Source organism: Phyllobates terribilis, unplaced genomic scaffold (assembly GCF_046119375.1).
Source record: "Phyllobates terribilis strain yellow unplaced genomic scaffold, ASM4611937v1 Scaffold_27__1_contigs__length_16484149, whole genome shotgun sequence".
Classification (NCBI taxonomy): Eukaryota; Metazoa; Chordata; class Amphibia; order Anura; family Dendrobatidae; genus Phyllobates; species Phyllobates terribilis.
In genome coordinates, this window is record NW_027362787.1 from 5461026 (window position 1) to 5480919 (window position 19894).

The 19894-nt window shown below is 43.9% G+C and overlaps 8 non-coding genes across 8 annotated transcripts; all 8 read left to right on the forward strand.

The window, feature by feature from the left end:
- The first annotated feature begins 1813 nt into the window (after nt 1-1813).
- On the forward strand, nt 1814-1995 carry LOC141177863 (U2 spliceosomal RNA). Its single transcript, XR_012254392.1, has one exon. It is a non-coding gene; the product is annotated as a U2 spliceosomal RNA (small nuclear RNA).
- A 1115-nt stretch (nt 1996-3110) lies between these two features.
- Nucleotides 3111-3301, forward strand: LOC141177792 (U2 spliceosomal RNA). The gene has a single exon (XR_012254342.1). It is a non-coding gene; the product is annotated as a U2 spliceosomal RNA (small nuclear RNA).
- Nucleotides 3302-4416: 1115 nt separating this feature from the next.
- LOC141177644 (U2 spliceosomal RNA) lies at nt 4417-4607 on the forward strand. The gene has a single exon (XR_012254220.1). It is a non-coding gene; the product is annotated as a U2 spliceosomal RNA (small nuclear RNA).
- A 1115-nt stretch (nt 4608-5722) lies between these two features.
- LOC141177362 (U2 spliceosomal RNA) lies at nt 5723-5913 on the forward strand. The gene has a single exon (XR_012253963.1). It is a non-coding gene; the product is annotated as a U2 spliceosomal RNA (small nuclear RNA).
- Nucleotides 5914-7028: 1115 nt separating this feature from the next.
- Nucleotides 7029-7219, forward strand: LOC141177804 (U2 spliceosomal RNA). Its single transcript, XR_012254352.1, has one exon. It is a non-coding gene; the product is annotated as a U2 spliceosomal RNA (small nuclear RNA).
- A 1115-nt stretch (nt 7220-8334) lies between these two features.
- On the forward strand, nt 8335-8525 carry LOC141177816 (U2 spliceosomal RNA). Its single transcript, XR_012254361.1, has one exon. It is a non-coding gene; the product is annotated as a U2 spliceosomal RNA (small nuclear RNA).
- A 1115-nt stretch (nt 8526-9640) lies between these two features.
- On the forward strand, nt 9641-9831 carry LOC141177828 (U2 spliceosomal RNA). The gene has a single exon (XR_012254371.1). It is a non-coding gene; the product is annotated as a U2 spliceosomal RNA (small nuclear RNA).
- Nucleotides 9832-19353: 9522 nt separating this feature from the next.
- LOC141177790 (U2 spliceosomal RNA) lies at nt 19354-19542 on the forward strand. The gene has a single exon (XR_012254340.1). It is a non-coding gene; the product is annotated as a U2 spliceosomal RNA (small nuclear RNA).
- The last annotated feature ends 352 nt before the right edge of the window (nt 19543-19894 follow it).

The following is a 19894-nucleotide window of genomic DNA, read 5'->3' on the forward strand; positions in this document are numbered from 1 at the left end:
AGGTCGTGCATCCTGATCAGGTATGTGGTGTGCCTGGTCGTACAATTGCAGAAAACTTGAATATTATACGGGACGCAATATGGTATCAGCAAGAGAGGAAGCAAAAGCTAGCTCTTCTGTCCCTTGATTTCCAGAAAGCGTACGACAGAGTCTCTCATAAGTACCTGTATTCTGTGTTAAAGAAAATGAAATTCCCGGATGTTTTTATTAAGCACATTGCACTTTTATATGATGGAAGTTTTAGCAGGATTTTAATTAATGTTTTTTTATCTTCAGAAGTTTTTCTAAAGTCGGGCGTCAAACAAGGATGCCCACTCTCGCCTCTGCTTTTTATCTGCACAATCGAGCCTCTACTGGCAATGTTGAGGAAAGATAAGATGGTGAAAGGTGTACCCATACCAGGTGGAAATGGACTAAGTACTAAGTCACTGGGGTACATGGATGACATCACGATCATGTGCGACTCAGAACAATCGCTGAGAAGAGCAGTAAGAACTACTGATTTTTTCTGTTTAGCATCTGCCTTCAAACTGAACTTGGAGAAGAGCGAATGTCTTGGATTCGGTGATTGGTCAGATGCGCAGATTCCTCAACTTAAAATAAGAAGTGATAAGATCAAAATTTTAGGTGTTGTGTTTACAAAGAAGAATGATGGAGAAGAAAGTTGGCAGTTGGTGAAGGAGAAAATGAAAAAGAAGATAAGTTTATGGAAACTCAGAAAATTATCAATGGAAGGTAAAAACTTGATCATTAAGTCTTTGTTGTTGCCGATAATGTTGTTTTTAAGTATGGTGTACCCTCCGAATGAGAACACAGTAAAGTTTCTCCAGAGACAAATTTTTCTTTTTCTGTGGGGATCAAAAATGGAGAAGGTTCGAAGAGAGACAATGTACAAGCAGCATAAATATGGTGGAAAGAATATCCCAAATATCAAAAAATTTTTGTACCTAAAGTTCTTTAGTTTTTGCTTCAAAATGACCAATCTAAGAACTCATTGGTCTTTCTACTTAAGATATGCAGCTGGAGATATCTTTAGGAAAAGAAAGTGGATAACATTGCCCCAAAATTCTCCTGTCCTAATTACACTGCCAAAACAATATGTCTTACTAGAAAAAACAATTAGACTTTATAACTTACCTGAAATAGATGTGGAGATGCTGTCAAATTCAAGAAGACTGGCTCTAGAGACAAAGAGAAAAGAAACGATGACAGCAGTGGCAAACTTTACATACACTAAAAGTGGAAGAATTTGGAGAATGACTTATGCACCTTATCTAACAAATGAATATAAAGACTTGGCATGGGCAATAGTGCAAGAATGTGTTCCTGTTAGATTTTTTCAACACAGAAGGGGATTGTGCAATACTGCAAGATGCCCTAGAACAGGCTGTGTTAGAGAGGAAACAGTTTTACACACCTTTTGGAACTGTTTTTATGCCCAAAATGTCTGGAAAGAAGTTGGAAGTCTCTTAAAGTTTGTTACTGGTCTTAAGTTTTTAAATCACGAAGTAGTTTTATATGGAAATTTTACATGTCAATCAAAAGAAAAAGAAAGAGTCATCTGGATAATGATAAATGGAATAAAGAATGCGCTATGGAAAGTCCGAAACATATTGCTTTTTAAAAGAGATTTTATAAGTGAAAGTGAATGCATAAAATTAGCACTAAGTGAAATATATATTTATTACCTGTTAGATCTGAAGAGAATTGGGAAAAAAAGAGCCAAGAGTCTATGGAATTTTCATCTGTGGAACCTTGTAGCATGAACAGATTATAAGGCAAGAGAAATATTAGAAGAGAAATAACAACTGAAATATAAGAACAAAATGAAAAAGAAAAAAATCTGTTCTTATCAGTTTAATATCTGATACGTCCCCTATCTGGGGACCATATATTAAATGGATTTTTAGAACAGGGAGATGGAAAAAGAGCTTGCTCTGTCCACTCCACGCATTGACCTGGTATTGCAGTATCTCCAGGACCGGTGCACCCCTTCTTTAATGCAGTTTCTAAAATCAGAAAGAATTGAATTCAATGTTTTTTGTTCATTTTGCTTGTTTGTCGGATTTTGGGATGGACTCTTTGGCTTTGCTTTTCTTCTCCTCATTGGATTTTTCATGTTCAAAGTTGCAGAAGCCAGATTACAAGCTCATTTTGGTTCAACTTCAGCAACTGTGCATTGCATTGCCATGTAATGTGATGCAATGCTATCTTTCTAGCTCTCCCTTTTTACTTCCTTTTGGATAAACAGACATATTAGGCAAGCATTTTGGAGCTTTCACCTAAATAACTACAGGTGGTGAGATAAGCTGCACAATATAATTGACCTTTCAGTATATTGTTGCACACACACCATCTATTTAGCAAATGCCCTTGTTATCAACAGCAGCCTTTTAAACTCACCTGAGCTAACAGGTATGTGCGCTGGTTACTCTGCTGCGCTTAAAATTTCTTTTTTGGTTTGCTACAATGCCTTTTCTGAAGCGTTGTCTCCCTCTGCTGGAACACTGACTTCTTTCATTTAATGCCTGCAGACTATAAAAGAGAACCCAACCCAAAAAGTTTGGTTGATTAGTCTGTGGCATTCTGTTAAACTGTTGCTTATGGCGGTCTCTGTGAGCTTCTCAGCGACATTCAGCCAGCCAGGTATCCTGCCTGCAGTAGATGGAATGTGGCAATGGAACGCTGGCTGCGCGTGTCATAATAGGCTCTGCGCCTTTATATACCTGTGCACAGCAGCAGCCACCTTCAGTCTGCTGCTGGACAGCCAGCAGCAGCAGCAGCAGGAGAGGTATGTAATCAGGAGCCCTCCTGCTAAGGGTAGACAGCTGCTCGTTCCACCCCACCCCCCGCCTTAATTGGTTCTCCTCCCTTCCAACGGTGTTGAGGCGGGTGGGAACAGCAGGGGGTGAAGGTGCTGTGTTTAAAGAGGTGGAGTTATGCAGATCTAAAACGCGTGGATTGCAGCAGCAGCAAGCCGAAAAGTGCAGGCATGTAAGGGATCTAGAGGTTGACAACATGTCTTCTTAACGGGAGTCCAGGAGCTCATCTCCACAAATGGACTTTTCAGGATCCTTGGGTGGCTCCGTAGTTTGAAACCAATTCTGGTTATCGCTTCTCGGCCTTTTGGCTAAGATCAAGTGTAGTATCTGTTCTTATCAGTTTAATATCTGATACGTCCCCTATCTGGGGACCATATATTAAATGGATTTTTAGAACAGGGAGATGGAAAAAGAGCTTGCTCTGTCCACTCCACGCATTGACCTGGTATTGCAGTATCTCCAGGACCGGTGCACCCCTTCTTTAATGCAGTTTCTAAAATCAGAAAGAATTGAATTCAATGTTTTTTGTTCATTTTGCTTGTTTGTCGGATTTTGGGATGGACTCTTTGGCTTTGCTTTTCTTCTCCTCATTGGATTTTTCATGTTCAAAGTTGCAGAAGCCAGATTACAAGCTCATTTTGGTTCAACTTCAGCAACTGTGCATTGCATTGCCATGTAATGTGATGCAATGCTATCTTTCTAGCTCTCCCTTTTTACTTCCTTTTGGATAAACAGACATATTAGGCAAGCATTTTGGAGCTTTCACCTAAATAACTACAGGTGGTGAGATAAGCTGCACAATATAATTGACCTTTCAGTATATTGTTGCACACACACCATCTATTTAGCAAATGCCCTTGTTATCAACAGCAGCCTTTTAAACTCACCTGAGCTAACAGGTATGTGCGCTGGTTACTCTGCTGCGCTTAAAATTTCTTTTTTGGTTTGCTACAATGCCTTTTCTGAAACGTTGTCTCCCTCTGCTGGAACACTGACTTCTTTCATTTAATGCCTGCAGACTATAAAAGAGAACCCAACCCAAAAAGTTTGGTTGATTAGTCTGTGGCATTCTGTTAAACTGTTGCTTATGGCGGTCTCTGTGAGCTTCTCAGCGACATTCAGCCAGCCAGGTATCCTGCCTGCAGTAGATGGAATGTGGCAATGGAACGCTGGCTGCGCATGTCATAATAGGCTCTGAGCCTTTATATACCTGTGCACAGCAGCAGCCACCTTCAGTCTGCTGCTGGACAGCCAGCAGCAGCAGCAGCAGGAGAGGTATGTAATCAGGAGCCCTCCTGCTAAGGGTAGACAGCTGCTCGTTCCACCCCACCCCCCGCCTTAATTGGTTCTCCTCCCTTCCAACGGTGTTGAGGCGGGTGGGAACAGCAGGGGGTGAAGGTGCTGTGTTTAAAGAGGTGGAGTTATGCAGATCTAAAACGCGTGGATTGCAGCAGCAGCAAGCCGAAAAGTGCAGGCATGTAAGGGATCTAGAGGTTGACAACATGTCTTCTTAACGGGAGTCCAGGAGCTCATCTCCACAAATGGACTTTTCAGGATCCTTGGGTGGCTCCGTAGTTTGAAACCAATTCTGGTTATCGCTTCTCGGCCTTTTGGCTAAGATCAAGTGTAGTATCTGTTCTTATAAGTTTAATATCTGATACGTCCCCTATCTGGGGACCACATATTAAATGGATTTTTAGAACAGGGAGATGGAAAAAGAGCTTGCTCTGTCCACTCCACGCATTGACCTGGTATTGCAGTATCTCCAGGACCGGTGCACCCCTTCTTTAATGCAGTTTCTAAAATCAGAAAGAATTGAATTCAATGTTTTTTGTTCATTTTGCTTGTTTGTCGGATTTTGGGATGGACTCTTTGGCTTTGCTTTTCTTCTCCTCATTGGATTTTTCATGTTCAAAGTTGCAGAAGCCAGATTACAAGCTCATTTTGGTTCAACTTCAGCAACTGTGCATTGCATTGCCATGTAATGTGATGCAATGCTATCTTTCTAGCTCTCCCTTTTTACTTCCTTTTGGATAAACAGACATATTAGGCAAGCATTTTGGAGCTTTCACCTAAATAACTACAGGTGGTGAGATAAGCTGCACAATATAATTGACCTTTCAGTATATTGTTGCACACACACCATCTATTTAGCAAATGCCCTTGTTATCAACAGCAGCCTTTTAAACTCACCTGAGCTAACAAGTATGTGCGCTGGTTACTCTGCTGCGCTTAAAATTTCTTTTTTGGTTTGCTACAATGCCTTTTCTGAAACGTTGTCTCCCTCTGCTGGAACACTGACTTCTTTCATTTAATGCCTGCAGACTATAAAAGAGAACCCAACCCAAAAAGTTTGGTTGATTAGTCTGTGGCATTCTGTTAAACTGTTGCTTATGGCGGTCTCTGTGAGCTTCTCAGCGACATTCAGCCAGCCAGGTATCCTGCCTGCAGTAGATGGAATGTGGCAATGGAACGCTGGCTGCGCATGTCATAATAGGCTCTGAGCCTTTATATACCTGTGCACAGCAGCAGCCACCTTCAGTCTGCTGCTGGACAGCCAGCAGCAGCAGCAGCAGGAGAGGTATGTAATCAGGAGCCCTCCTGCTAAGGGTAGACAGCTGCTCGTTCCACCCCACCCCCCGCCTTAATTGGTTCTCCTCCCTTCCAACGGTGTTGAGGCGGGTGGGAACAGCAGGGGGTGAAGGTGCTGTGTTTAAAGAGGTGGAGTTATGCAGATCTAAAACGCGTGGATTGCAGCAGCAGCAAGCCGAAAAGTGCAGGCATGTAAGGGATCTAGAGGTTGACAACATGTCTTCTTAACGGGAGTCCAGGAGCTCATCTCCACAAATGGACTTTTCAGGATCCTTGGGTGGCTCCGTAGTTTGAAACCAATTCTGGTTATCGCTTCTCGGCCTTTTGGCTAAGATCAAGTGTAGTATCTGTTCTTATCAGTTTAATATCTGATACGTCCCCTATCTGGGGACCACATATTAAATGGATTTTTAGAACAGGGAGATGGAAAAAGAGCTTGCTCTGTCCACTCCACGCATTGACCTGGTATTGCAGTATCTCCAGGACCGGTGCACCCCTTCTTTAATGCAGTTTCTAAAATCAGAAAGAATTGAATTCAATGTTTTTTTTTCATTTTGCTTGTTTGTCGGATTTTGGGATGGACTCTTTGGCTTTGCTTTTCTTCTCCTCATTGGATTTTTCATGTTCAAAGTTGCAGAAGCCAGATTACAAGCTCATTTTGGTTCAACTTCAGCAACTGTGCATTGCATTGCCATGTAATGTGATGCAATGCTATCTTTCTAGCTCTCCCTTTTTACTTCCTTTTGGATAAACAGACATATTAGGCAAGCATTTTGGAGCTTTCACCTAAATAACTACAGGTGGTGAGATAAGCTGCACAATATAATTGACCTTTCAGTATATTGTTGCACACACACCATCTATTTAGCAAATGCCCTTGTTATCAACAGCAGCCTTTTAAACTCACCTGAGCTAACAGGTATGTGCGCTGGTTACTCTGCTGCGCTTAAAATTTCTTTTTTGGTTTGCTACAATGCCTTTTCTGAAACGTTGTCTCCCTCTGCTGGAACACTGACTTCTTTCATTTAATGCCTGCAGACTATAAAAGAGAACCCAACCCAAAAAGTTTGGTTGATTAGTCTGTGGCATTCTGTTAAACTGTTGCTTATGGCGGTCTCTGTGAGCTTCTCAGCGACATTCAGCCAGCCAGGTATCCTGCCTGCAGTAGATGGAATGTGGCAATGGAACGCTGGCTGCGCGTGTCATAATAGGCTCTGAGCCTTTATATACCTGTGCACAGCAGCAGCCACCTTCAGTCTGCTGCTGGACAGCCAGCAGCAGCAGCAGCAGGAGAGGTATGTAATCAGGAGCCCTCCTGCTAAGGGTAGACAGCTGCTCGTTCCACCCCACCCCCCGCCTTAATTGGTTCTCCTCCCTTCCAACGGTGTTGAGGCGGGTGGGAACAGCAGGGGGTGAAGGTGCTGTGTTTAAAGAGGTGGAGTTATGCAGATCTAAAACGCGTGGATTGCAGCAGCAGCAAGCCGAAAAGTGCAGGCATGTAAGGGATCTAGAGGTTGACAACATGTCTTCTTAACGGGAGTCCAGGAGCTCATCTCCACAAATGGACTTTTCAGGATCCTTGGGTGGCTCCGTAGTTTGAAACCAATTCTGGTTATCGCTTCTCGGCCTTTTGGCTAAGATCAAGTGTAGTATCTGTTCTTATCAGTTTAATATCTGATACGTCCCCTATCTGGGGACCATATATTAAATGGATTTTTAGAACAGGGAGATGGAAAAAGAGCTTGCTCTGTCCACTCCACGCATTGACCTGGTATTGCAGTATCTCCAGGACCGGTGCACCCCTTCTTTAATGCAGTTTCTAAAATCAGAAAGAATTGAATTCAATGTTTTTTGTTCATTTTGCTTGTTTGTCGGATTTTGGGATGGACTCTTTGGCTTTGCTTTTCTTCTCCTCATTGGATTTTTCATGTTCAAAGTTGCAGAAGCCAGATTACAAGCTCATTTTGGTTCAACTTCAGCAACTGTGCATTGCATTGCCATGTAATGTGATGCAATGCTATCTTTCTAGCTCTCCCTTTTTACTTCCTTTTGGATAAACAGACATATTAGGCAAGCATTTTGGAGCTTTCACCTAAATAACTACAGGTGGTGAGATAAGCTGCACAATATAATTGACCTTTCAGTATATTGTTGCACACACACCATCTATTTAGCAAATGCCCTTGTTATCAACAGCAGCCTTTTAAACTCACCTGAGCTAACAGGTATGTGCGCTGGTTACTCTGCTGCGCTTAAAATTTCTTTTTTGGTTTGCTACAATGCCTTTTCTGAAACGTTGTCTCCCTCTGCTGGAACACTGACTTCTTTCATTTAATGCCTGCAGACTATAAAAGAGAACCCAACCCAAAAAGTTTGGTTGATTAGTCTGTGGCATTCTGTTAAACTGTTGCTTATGGCGGTCTCTGTGAGCTTCTCAGCGACATTCAGCCAGCCAGGTATCCTGCCTGCAGTAGATGGAATGTGGCAATGGAACGCTGGCTGCGCGTGTCATAATAGGCTCTGAGCCTTTATATACCTGTGCACAGCAGCAGCCACCTTCAGTCTGCTGCTGGACAGCCAGCAGCAGCAGCAGCAGGAGAGGTATGTAATCAGGAGCCCTCCTGCTAAGGGTAGACAGCTGCTCGTTCCACCCCACCCCCCGCCTTAATTGGTTCTCCTCCCTTCCAACGGTGTTGAGGCGGGTGGGAACAGCAGGGGGTGAAGGTGCTGTGTTTAAAGAGGTGGAGTTATGCAGATCTAAAACGCGTGGATTGCAGCAGCAGCAAGCCGAAAAGTGCAGGCATGTAAGGGATCTAGAGGTTGACAACATGTCTTCTTAACGGGAGTCCAGGAGCTCATCTCCACAAATGGACTTTTCAGGATCCTTGGGTGGCTCCGTAGTTTGAAACCAATTCTGGTTATCGCTTCTCGGCCTTTTGGCTAAGATCAAGTGTAGTATCTGTTCTTATCAGTTTAATATCTGATACGTCCCCTATCTGGGGACCATATATTAAATGGATTTTTAGAACAGGGAGATGGAAAAAGAGCTTGCTCTGTCCACTCCACGCATTGACCTGGTATTGCAGTATCTCCAGGACCGGTGCACCCCTTCTTTAATGCAGTTTCTAAAATCAGAAAGAATTGAATTCAATGTTTTTTGTTCATTTTGCTTGTTTGTCGGATTTTGGGATGGACTCTTTGGCTTTGCTTTTCTTCTCCTCATTGGATTTTTCATGTTCAAAGTTGCAGAAGCCAGATTACAAGCTCATTTTGGTTCAACTTCAGCAACTGTGCATTGCATTGCCATGTAATGTGATGCAATGCTATCTTTCTAGCTCTCCCTTTTTACTTCCTTTTGGATAAACAGACATATTAGGCAAGCATTTTGGAGCTTTCACCTAAATAACTACAGGTGGTGAGATAAGCTGCACAATATAATTGACCTTTCAGTATATTGTTGCACACACACCATCTATTTAGCAAATGCCCTTGTTATCAACAGCAGCCTTTTAAACTCACCTGAGCTAACAGGTATGTGCGCTGGTTACTCTGCTGCGCTTAAAATTTCTTTTTTGGTTTGCTACAATGCCTTTTCTGAAACGTTGTCTCCCTCTGCTGGAACACTGACTTCTTTCATTTAATGCCTGCAGACTATAAAAGAGAACCCAACCCAAAAAGTTTGGTTGATTAGTCTGTGGCATTCTGTTAAACTGTTGCTTATGGCGGTCTCTGTGAGCTTCTCAGCGACATTCAGCCAGCCAGGTATCCTGCCTGCAGTAGATGGAATGTGGCAATGGAACGCTGGCTGCGCGTGTCATAATAGGCTCTGAGCCTTTATATACCTGTGCACAGCAGCAGCCACCTTCAGTCTGCTGCTGGACAGCCAGCAGCAGCAGCAGCAGGAGAGGTATGTAATCAGGAGCCCTCCTGCTAAGGGTAGACAGCTGCTCGTTCCACCCCACCCCCCGCCTTAATTGGTTCTCCTCCCTTCCAACGGTGTTGAGGCGGGTGGGAACAGCAGGGGGTGAAGGTGCTGTGTTTAAAGAGGTGGAGTTATGCAGATCTAAAACGCGTGGATTGCAGCAGCAGCAAGCCGAAAAGTGCAGGCATGTAAGGGATCTAGAGGTTGACAACATGTCTTCTTAACGGGAGTCCAGGAGCTCATCTCCACAAATGGACTTTTCAGGATCCTTGGGTGGCTCCGTAGTTTGAAACCAATTCTGGTTATCGCTTCTCGGCCTTTTGGCTAAGATCAAGTGTAGTATCTGTTCTTATCAGTTTAATATCTGATACGTCCCCTATCTGGGGACCATATATTAAATGGATTTTTAGAACAGGGAGATGGAAAAAGAGCTTGCTCTGTCCACTCCACGCATTGACCTGGTATTGCAGTATCTCCAGGACCGGTGCACCCCTTCTTTAATGCAGTTTCTAAAATCAGAAAGAATTGAATTCAATGTTTTTTGTTCATTTTGCTTGTTTGTCGGATTTTGGGATGGACTCTTTGGCTTTGCTTTTCTTCTCCTCATTGGATTTTTCATGTTCAAAGTTGCAGAAGCCAGATTACAAGCTCATTTTGGTTCAACTTCAGCAACTGTGCATTGCATTGCCATGTAATGTGATGCAATGCTATCTTTCTAGCTCTCCCTTTTTACTTCCTTTTGGATAAACAGACATATTAGGCAAGCATTTTGGAGCTTTCACCTAAATAACTACAGGTGGTGAGATAAGCTGCACAATATAATTGACCTTTCAGTATATTGTTGCACACACACCATCTATTTAGCAAATGCCCTTGTTATCAACAGCAGCCTTTTAAACTCACCTGAGCTAACAGGTATGTGCGCTGGTTACTCTGCTGCGCTTAAAATTTCTTTTTTGGTTTGCTACAATGCCTTTTCTGAAACGTTGTCTCCCTCTGCTGGAACACTGACTTCTTTCATTTAATGCCTGCAGACTATAAAAGAGAACCCAACCCAAAAAGTTTGGTTGATTAGTCTGTGGCATTCTGTTAAACTGTTGCTTATGGCGGTCTCTGTGAGCTTCTCAGCGACATTCAGCCAGCCAGGTATCCTGCCTGCAGTAGATGGAATGTGGCAATGGAACGCTGGCTGCGCGTGTCATAATAGGCTCTGAGCCTTTATATACCTGTGCACAGCAGCAGCCACCTTCAGTCTGCTGCTGGACAGCCAGCAGCAGCAGCAGCAGGAGAGGTATGTAATCAGGAGCCCTCCTGCTAAGGGTAGACAGCTGCTCGTTCCACCCCACCCCCCGCCTTAATTGGTTCTCCTCCCTTCCAACGGTGTTGAGGCGGGTGGGAACAGCAGGGGGTGAAGGTGCTGTGTTTAAAGAGGTGGAGTTATGCAGATCTAAAACGCGTGGATTGCAGCAGCAGCAAGCCGAAAAGTGCAGGCATGTAAGGGATCTAGAGGTTGACAACATGTCTTCTTAACGGGAGTCCAGGAGCTCATCTCCACAAATGGACTTTTCAGGATCCTTGGGTGGCTCCGTAGTTTGAAACCAATTCTGGTTATCGCTTCTCGGCCTTTTGGCTAGGATCAGGTGCAGTGATCTAACCAGGGGCGGAACTACCGCCCGTGCAGCCGGTTCATTGAACGGGGGCCCCGAGGGAGAGGGGGCCCCTCCAGCCTCCAGCAGGGCCGCCATCAGGGCATGACTGCCCTGACTCCAGTATGGGGCCCGGCTGGTAGGGGCCCCCTCGGGGGCCCCCCTCTTGTGCGTCTCTCTCCGGGGCCCCATGCTATGCGCCGGGTCCGGGACATTTCAGCGCTGAGCTGCGCTGTTGCAGCAGCGCCTTGATGATTCCCCTGACTTCCGGTCATGTGACGGTGCCGTCACATGGCCGGAAGTCAGGAGAACCTGCTGTCAGCGATTTGGACGAGCGCCAGGATTCTGCAGGGATCGCATGGGGGTAAGTATAACAAGTTTTATTTTTTTTAAAATACAATTAACTAGGAGTGGAGAGATGGGAGAAGCACATGTGTGTGTGTATGTGTGTGTGGGGGGGGAGATGGGAGATGCACATGTGTGTGTGTGTGTGGGGGGGGGGAGATGGGAGATGCACATGTGTGTGTGTGTGTGGGGGGGATATGGGAGATGCACATGTTTGTGTGTGGGGGGGGAGATGGGAGATGCACATGTGTGTGTGTGTGGGGGGGGAGATGGGAGATGCACATGTGTGTGTGGGGGGGAGATGGGAGATGCACATGTGTGTGGTGGGGGGGAGATGGGAGATGCACATGTGTGTGGGGGGGGGAGATGGGAGATGCACATGTGGTGGAGGGGGATGAGATGGGAGATGCACATGTGGTGGAGGGGGATGAGAGAGGGGCACATGTGGGGGAGGGGGATGAGAGAGGGGCACATGTGGGGGAGGGGGATGAGAGAGGGGCACATGTGGGGGAGGGGGATGAGAGAGGGGCACATGTGGGGGAGGGGGATGAGAGAGGGGCACATGTGGGGGAGGGGGATGAGAGAGGGGCACATGTGGGGGAGGGGGATGAGAGAGGGGCACATGTGGGGGAGGGGGATGAGAGAGGGGCACATGTGGGGGAGGGGGATGAGAGAGGGGCACATAACGAATGTGGGGTGGGGGAGAGTAAATGATAAATGATGATGGGGTGGGGAGAGCACGGACATGATATAATGAATTGGGGCAGGGGGTGCATGTAAATATTGAATGCGGGGAGCAGGAAGTATAGAGTAGGGGGCGTTGCGGATGCAGGAGTGTGACTGGTAACAAATTGGCGGAAAGAGTAGAGGTTCTAATTAAATTATATATTAAGTGCCTATTTACAGTTAATGGGGGCACAGTGGTGGATTACAATTTATATTTGGAATGGTAGGTTGCCTAATAACTAACCATATATTGATGGTGGATGCACGTCTGTATTCAGCTGCGTAATGTAGAAGTTGGGGAATGTGCTCTAGATAACTGTGTTATTTTATGCAGAGACGAGTGATGGCGGTCTGTGCTGGATGAAGGAGAAAAGCGAAGATGAAGGACTTCACCTAGAGACGTCACCGGTGAGTCAGTCTATTACATGTACACTGTGTATAATGTCACTGGTGATCACTGTATTACCTGTACACTGACACTATATACAGAGCTCCTGTGTATAATGTCACTGGTGATCACTGTATTACCTGTACACTGACACTATATACAGAGCTCCTGTGTATAATTTCACTGGTGATCACTGTATTACCTGTACACTGACACTATATACAGAGCTCCTGTGTATAATGTCACTGGTGATCCCTGTATTACCTGTACACTGACACTATATACAGAGCTCCTGTGTATAATGTCACTGATGATCACTGTATTACCTGTACACTATATACAGAGCTCCTGTGTATAATGTCACTGTATTACCTGTACACTGACACTATATACAGAGCTCCTGTGTATAATTTCACTGGTGATCACTAGATTACCTGGACACTTACGTTATACATACCATGTATAGAGCTCCCGTGTATAATGACACTTATGGTAATATTAGTAATGTGGTGGTAATATTAGTAATGTAGTGGTAATATGTGGTCTGGTCATGGTGTGGCAGTTTTTCTCCCTTCTGTGTGGTATTATTCGGTCACTATGTTGTGGTAATATGTGGTCTGGTCATGGTGTGGCGGTATTCCCTGTATGTGGTATTATTGGTCATTTAAAAAAAAAATGTATATGACACATTCCCTTAAAGAAAACTAAATAAAAATATATCTAAAAAGAGTATTGGATATTTTAAGAAAATTTTAATAGGTTAGAGTAGGGCCCGCCCAGAAGAGTCTACCTTATCGTGGTGGCGGCTTTAAAAATCTTTTGGCCAAAACAAAAGCTGATGGCTATGTATGTGGCGCCGTCACATGGCCGAACGTCAGGAGAACCTGGTGGCAGCGACGTGGACGAGCGCCAGGATTCTGCAGGGATTGCATGGGGGTAAGTATAACAAGTTTTATTTTTTTTAAATACAATTAATTAACTAGGAGTGGGGGGAATCAGAGATGCACATGGGGGGGGATGAGAGATGCACATGGGGGGGGTGAGAGATGCACATGGGGGGGGGATGAGAGATGCACATGGGGGGGGATGAGAGATGCACATGGGGGGGATGAGAGATGCACATGGGGGGGGATGAGAGATGCACATGGGGGGGATGAGAGATGCACATGGGGGGGATGAGAGATGCACATGGGGGGGATGAGAGATGCACGGAGGGGGATGAGAGATGCACATGGGGGGGATGAGAGATGCACATGGGGGGGATGAGAGATGCACATGGGGGGATGAGAGATGCACGGGGGGTGAGAGCTGCACATGGGTGGGATGAGAGCTGCACATGGGGGGGTGAGAGATGCACATGGGGGGTTATGTTTACATAACTTTGTTGCCTTATGAAGGGCAGGGGGGGCCCCCCAAAATTTCTTGCACAGGGGCCCACTACAGTCTGTGTCCGCCCCTGGATCTAACGGTTGCTGCCTTGGTCTCGGCTAGGAGGTGCCTGGGGTACCCGACTTGTTGGCCTTGGGGGATCGCTCTCTCTTAACGGAGGGAGCTTCACCCCCTTGCAGCTATTGGCAGGTCGGCTTAGTCCCCGGACAACGGGGAGCGATCGCGTCTTGTCTTCGGGGCGACCCGAGGAAATAAGGGCGTTTTCCTTTGCTGAGCTTTATCGCTTAGTGGGCTGTGTAAGTTCTTGGGGTACCCCTCCCTCGGTCTTGGGTTTGTTCCTGCTTTTGTGGGATTCATTCCCTTGTTACTATTGGGGGAGGGCTTAGTCCCTGAGGGCCGAAAATGCCTTTTTCTTTTGGATTTGCGGTGGGGGAGACTCCACTGCGACAGTCCATTAGAATCATGGTGGATGAATGCCAGCGCCATGAGAAGAATCTGCAGTACATCGTGCATGAGATTCTTTTTGGGTTCTTCCACCTGGAGCGAGATAAGATCCTGTGTCTTTACGATCAGGAATTCCGTGGGCGATATACCATTTCCTTTATGGCTAAATCATGCTGTGATAATATCCATGCAGCACTGATGGTTGCGGACAAGGACGATGAGAGACTGAACGGGCTGAGCTTTGACTTCCTGTATGGTGAAGAGGAAGTACCCTTGGTGATCTTCATGTACAGCCCATTCGTCTCTGAGGGCGATATCGAAACCTTTTTGAAGCGTTACTGCAAGTCAGTGCGCTTCTCACATGATATCCTCAACTCCCAGCGCTTCTGGAATGGGAAGAGGAAATACCTGGTGAAGTTCCATCCAGATCAGAGCGGCATTGGTGGTCTTCACCACCCGCCTGCTAATTTTGCCATTGGTAATGTCAGGGGATTCCTACGCTACCCAGGAATGCCCCTTCAATGCCGGAATTGTCATGAATATGGGCATACACGAGAAAATTGTACAAGGGCTCATGTAGTCTTTTGCAACAAGTGCGGTAAGAGTGGGCACACCTCCGCTACGTGTGACTCTGAGATCGTATGTAACCTATGTGGGAAGGCAGGTCACGCCTTCAGGAATTGTCCGAGCAAAAAGTCAAAAACATATGACATGTTTAAGTCAGGTCAACTGACTATCCAAGAATACTTCGGAGGGAGTATTACTACACCTGCCCCTGGACCTGGGTTGGCGCACGCTGACGGGTCCGGACCAAATCCTTCAACGGCTCCGCCAGAGGGCCCGCTGGTAGTTCCACAGAAGGACGGTCGTAGGGGTTCCATAAGATTAACCGAGGGTTCGCTCTCTGTGGAATTGATCGATGTTCTGGCTCTAGATGTTGCCGTATCTCAGAGTCAAGAGGAAGGGTCCTCATCCAGCATGAATGCACCACCGGCATTATGTGGAACTGAGGAGACCTCTAGTACCCCGATTAAGCAAGCACCCAGATTCGCCACACCATCATCGGTGATCTTGGGTAAGGGCAAAAAGGGTACGCTCCTTAATCGATCAACCAGTGTGTCGGAAAGAGAGACATCTAGGGCGCGAAGTAAAAAGGACCCGGCTAAGACCCAGTCGAGCCCTGGTCCTCGAACCAGAAGTCGCAGTAGTTCCGTGACCAGACCAGAGGACAAGACGACCCAGAGGGATGACACCCGTTCCATAGACCAGACCGCCATGAGGACTGCAGATGCACAGGACTTGGAAAAGATGGACAGCTCCCAGCCTCTGAAAAGGCAACGGGAGGACGTAAAGCAACCTGATATCCAAAGAAAACACGGATGTCGAGGTCCAGATGAGGAGCCAAAAGTGGATGATGCCTTTTTGCCTGCTTCAGATCCCGGTAATATTAAACAAATCCTGACCCCTGGAGATGCGGAGGAGGAGGTGCCGTGTATTGACTTCTTCCCATCTTCAGATCCTGATTCTTCTTAATGTCTGTTCCTCTTAAAATCTCCTCACTAAATGTGAGGTCCCTAAAGAGCCCTACACGTAGGGCTGCTTTATTTTCTTATTTAGAGACATTGGACTTTGATTTCTGCTTTCTACAAGAATGTGGTATACAGAGTAATTTAAATTATAAGGACTTAAAAGAAGACTGGAAACTGGGCGCTTCTGTGTGGTCCGGTGCTAATGACTGTCGTGCTGCCGGAGTTGGACTACTTTGCCGTGGACATTCTACCATCATTCAATCTGTGACTGAAATTATACCTGGCAGAGCTATTTTAATACATCTTGTTTTTAATGGACTTTCTTTACGTTTATTAAATGTGTACGCTCCTCCTGGGAAGCAGGAAAGGGCGGATATACTTGAAATATTGCCATTATTTTGTGTTGGGTCAACCCCCCTGCTAGTGGGAGGAGATTTTAATTGTTTACGTGATGGGGAATCCCGGCAGGGTGGGGATGTGAATCGTAAAGACCGTACCTCCTATTTGTTGAAAAGTTTAATCGATGATTTTAGATTACAGGACTGCTGGAAGGAACTCTTGCCGGCGGATCCAGGTGTTACATGGTCCAATGGAAGAGTTTCTTCTAGAATTGATTTCATATTTGCTTCTACTGCCTTTAAACCTTGTAAATGTTTTCTTTTATCTAATTTATTCTCTGATCATAAAGTTTTATCTGTGTTTTTAGAGTTAGCAGGGGAACAAAATACCTCAAGAGGCCCATGGAGATTAAATACAACTCTCCTAGAGGATATTGATATTCAAAAGAGGTTTGTGCAGGCCTACCAGTGCTGGCAATCAAAGAGAGACCCCCGCGCCTCGATGCTGGATTGGTGGGAGAGCATTAAACCTAAGATTAAATTATTTTTTATTAAGGCAGGGAAAATGAAAGCAAAAAAGAAAAAGCAGTGGTTTTATGTTTTTAATATGAGATTACAAGTACTCTTTAAACTAAAAGAAGTTGGTATTGATGTGGATGATGATATTGCAAATCTTAAGTCTGAAATAAAAAATGCTCTTAATGAAAAAGGAAAACAAATAATTTTTAACTCCCATGTACAGCACCTGGAGGAAGGAGAGAAATGCTCCCGATTCTTCTTCAAAAAGGTAATGGGGAGGAGGGACGCAATCCTAAATCTTGAAGGTGAAAATGATATTAAGGGTATGTTAGGAAAAGCTTTTAATTTTTATCAACTTCTTTTTAACACTAAAGTTATAGATCCATCCTTTTTAGAGTATGCTATTAATTCCCTTGATTTTAAGTTAGATATTTTAGACCAGGGTATTTTATCTAGGGATCTCACCAGTGAGGAACTTTTACAGATTTTTAAAAGTTTCTCCAGTGGGAAAGCCCCTGGGGAAGACGGTCTACCGATTGAGTTTTATCTGACTTTTTGGGGAATTTTAAAGAACGATATGTTTTTATTGTTTAAAGAAGCTTTTAATACTAATAAATTACCCCCATCTTGGAGGAGAGGTCTGGTATCTTTAATATATAAAAAAGGGGATAGGAGCCAACTTAAAAACTGGCGGCCTATTACGCTTTTAAACCTTGATTATAAAATTTTAGCTAAACTTATTGCAGTCCGTTTAAAACCCTTTATAGCCAAATTAATTCACCCTAACCAGGTATGTGGTGTTCCCGGAAGAACCATAGCTGAGTCCCTCAACATAATTAGGGATACCATATGGTATTCAAAAGAGAGAAGTCAAAACCTTGCTATTTTATCCTTAGACTTTGAAAAAGCTTTTGACAGGGTATCGCATGAATTTCTTTTTATGGTTCTTAAAAAAATGGCGTTTCCAGAGAAAATTTTAACCCGCATTATGCTTTTATATCATTCTTGTTTTAGTCAAATTTCTGTAAATGGGTTTTTAACGAAGGGGGTTCCTCTATTATCAGGGGTGAAACAAGGGTGCCCTCTCTCACCACTGCTCTTTATCTGTGTTATGGAACCACTATTAACCATACTGAGAAAAGATAAAGTAATTAAAGGGGTACCTATTCCCGGGAGTAGGGGTATGCAACTTAAAGCCCTAAGTTACATGGATGATGTTACCATACTATGTCCAGATTCCACATCTCTGAGGAGGGTATTGAGAAACACACAATTTTTCTGTGAAGCCTCAGGTTTTAAATTAAATATAGATAAATGTGACTGTTTTAATGTGGGGGGATGGGACTCCTCTTTGACCCCTGGGATAGTGATACAGAAAAATCACATAAAAATTTTAGGAATTATTTTTAACCAAGCCAATGAGGGGGACCCTAACTGGGACTCTGCAATGGATAAAATAGTAAAAAAGATCTCATTGTGGAATTTAAGGAACCTTAGTATGGAAGGTAAAATTTTAATTATTAAAGCTGTTTTAATTCCCATTATGTTGTATGTTGCAATGGTGTTTCCCCCTTCCAATTTACAAATCAAGAAAGTAACAAGAATTGTTTTTATGTTTTTATGGGGTTCAAAAATGGAAAAGTTAAAAAGAGATCTGATGTACAAATGTAAATCTAATGGAGGTAAAGATGTACCCAATTTTTTTACCTTTTTCCATATAAAGTATTTCTGCTTCTGTTTTAAGGTTTTTAAATCTGATGGCATTTTTAGTTATTTTTTAAAATATGCAGCAGGAATGATTTTTAAAAGGTGGTTTAGCCTACCTTTAAGTTCTCCTGTGCTCCTGTGCCCACCTAAACAGTATGTGATACTTGAGAAAACGGTCAGACTTTTAGGTCTCCAGGAATTGGAGCCTGATATATTGGGGGACCAAAGGAAGGTATCTATTGCTTGCAGACACTCTGAGGACACAATTCCTGTCTCCAATTTTTCACAGGCAAGGTCCAAAACGGTGTGGCGAAATGTGTACGGGAAATATCTTGCAAATGTACACAAGGACCTTGCCTGGGCTATCGTCCACCAGTGCCTCCCTACCCGTGAGTTTCAACATAGGCGGGGGCTGGTGGCGAGAGCCAAATGTCCAAGAGATATATGCGGGGAAAGTGAGTCTGTATTGCATCTCTTTTGGAATTGTCATTTTGCACAGGAGGTTTGGAGAAAGGTAGGCCCACTTTTAAAATGGGCATGTGGCCTGAAAGATTTTAATCACTTTTATGTCTTTTATGGTCTTTTTAAGTGTCCAAATTTTAAACAATTCCGAGTTGCCTGGATTATTATTAATTGTTTTAAAAATGCCATGTGGAAAGTTAGAAATATTTTACTCTTCAAACATGATCATATTGATTCAACAGACTGTATAAAAATTGCTTTAAGTGAAATGTATATTTACTATCTCAGAGATAAAAAACTGTATGGAGCAAAAGAAGCGGCTTCTATGTGGTGTGTACAATTATGGAACACAATTAGTGGTAATTAAATAAACCCAAGTACATCTGTAATTATGATTTTCTTAATTGTTACAATGGTTTTATGATGGTAAATTGTGTTTTTACAAAAAACTTGAATTGATTATTATCATGTTTTATCATTTTATTGTAATGTTATAAATGTTCTTTTTTAAAACCTTTGTAAATATACTTTTGAATCAATAAAATTGCGTTGAAACCTTATCTGTTCTTATCAGTTTAATATCTGATACGTCCCCTATCTGGGGACCATATATTAAATGGATTTTTAGAACAGGGAGATGGAAAAAGAGCTTGCTCTGTCCACTCCACGCATTGACCTGGTATTGCAGTATCTCCAGGACCGGTGCACCCCTTCTTTAATGCAGTTTCTAAAATCAGAAAGAATTGAATTCAATGTTTTTTGTTCATTTTGCTTGTTTGTCGGATTTTGGGATGGACTCTTTGGCTTTGCTTTTCTTCTCCTCATTGGATTTTTCATGTTCAAAGTTGCAGAAGCCAGATTACAAGCTCATTTTGGTTCAACTTCAGCAACTGTGCATTGCATTGCCATGTAATGTGATGCAATGCTATCTTTCTAGCTCTCCCTTTTTACTTCCTTTTGGATAAACAGACATATTAGGCAAGCATTTTGGAGCTTTCACCTAAATAACTACAGGTGGTGAGATAAGCTGCACAATATAATTGACCTTTCAGTATATTGTTGCAC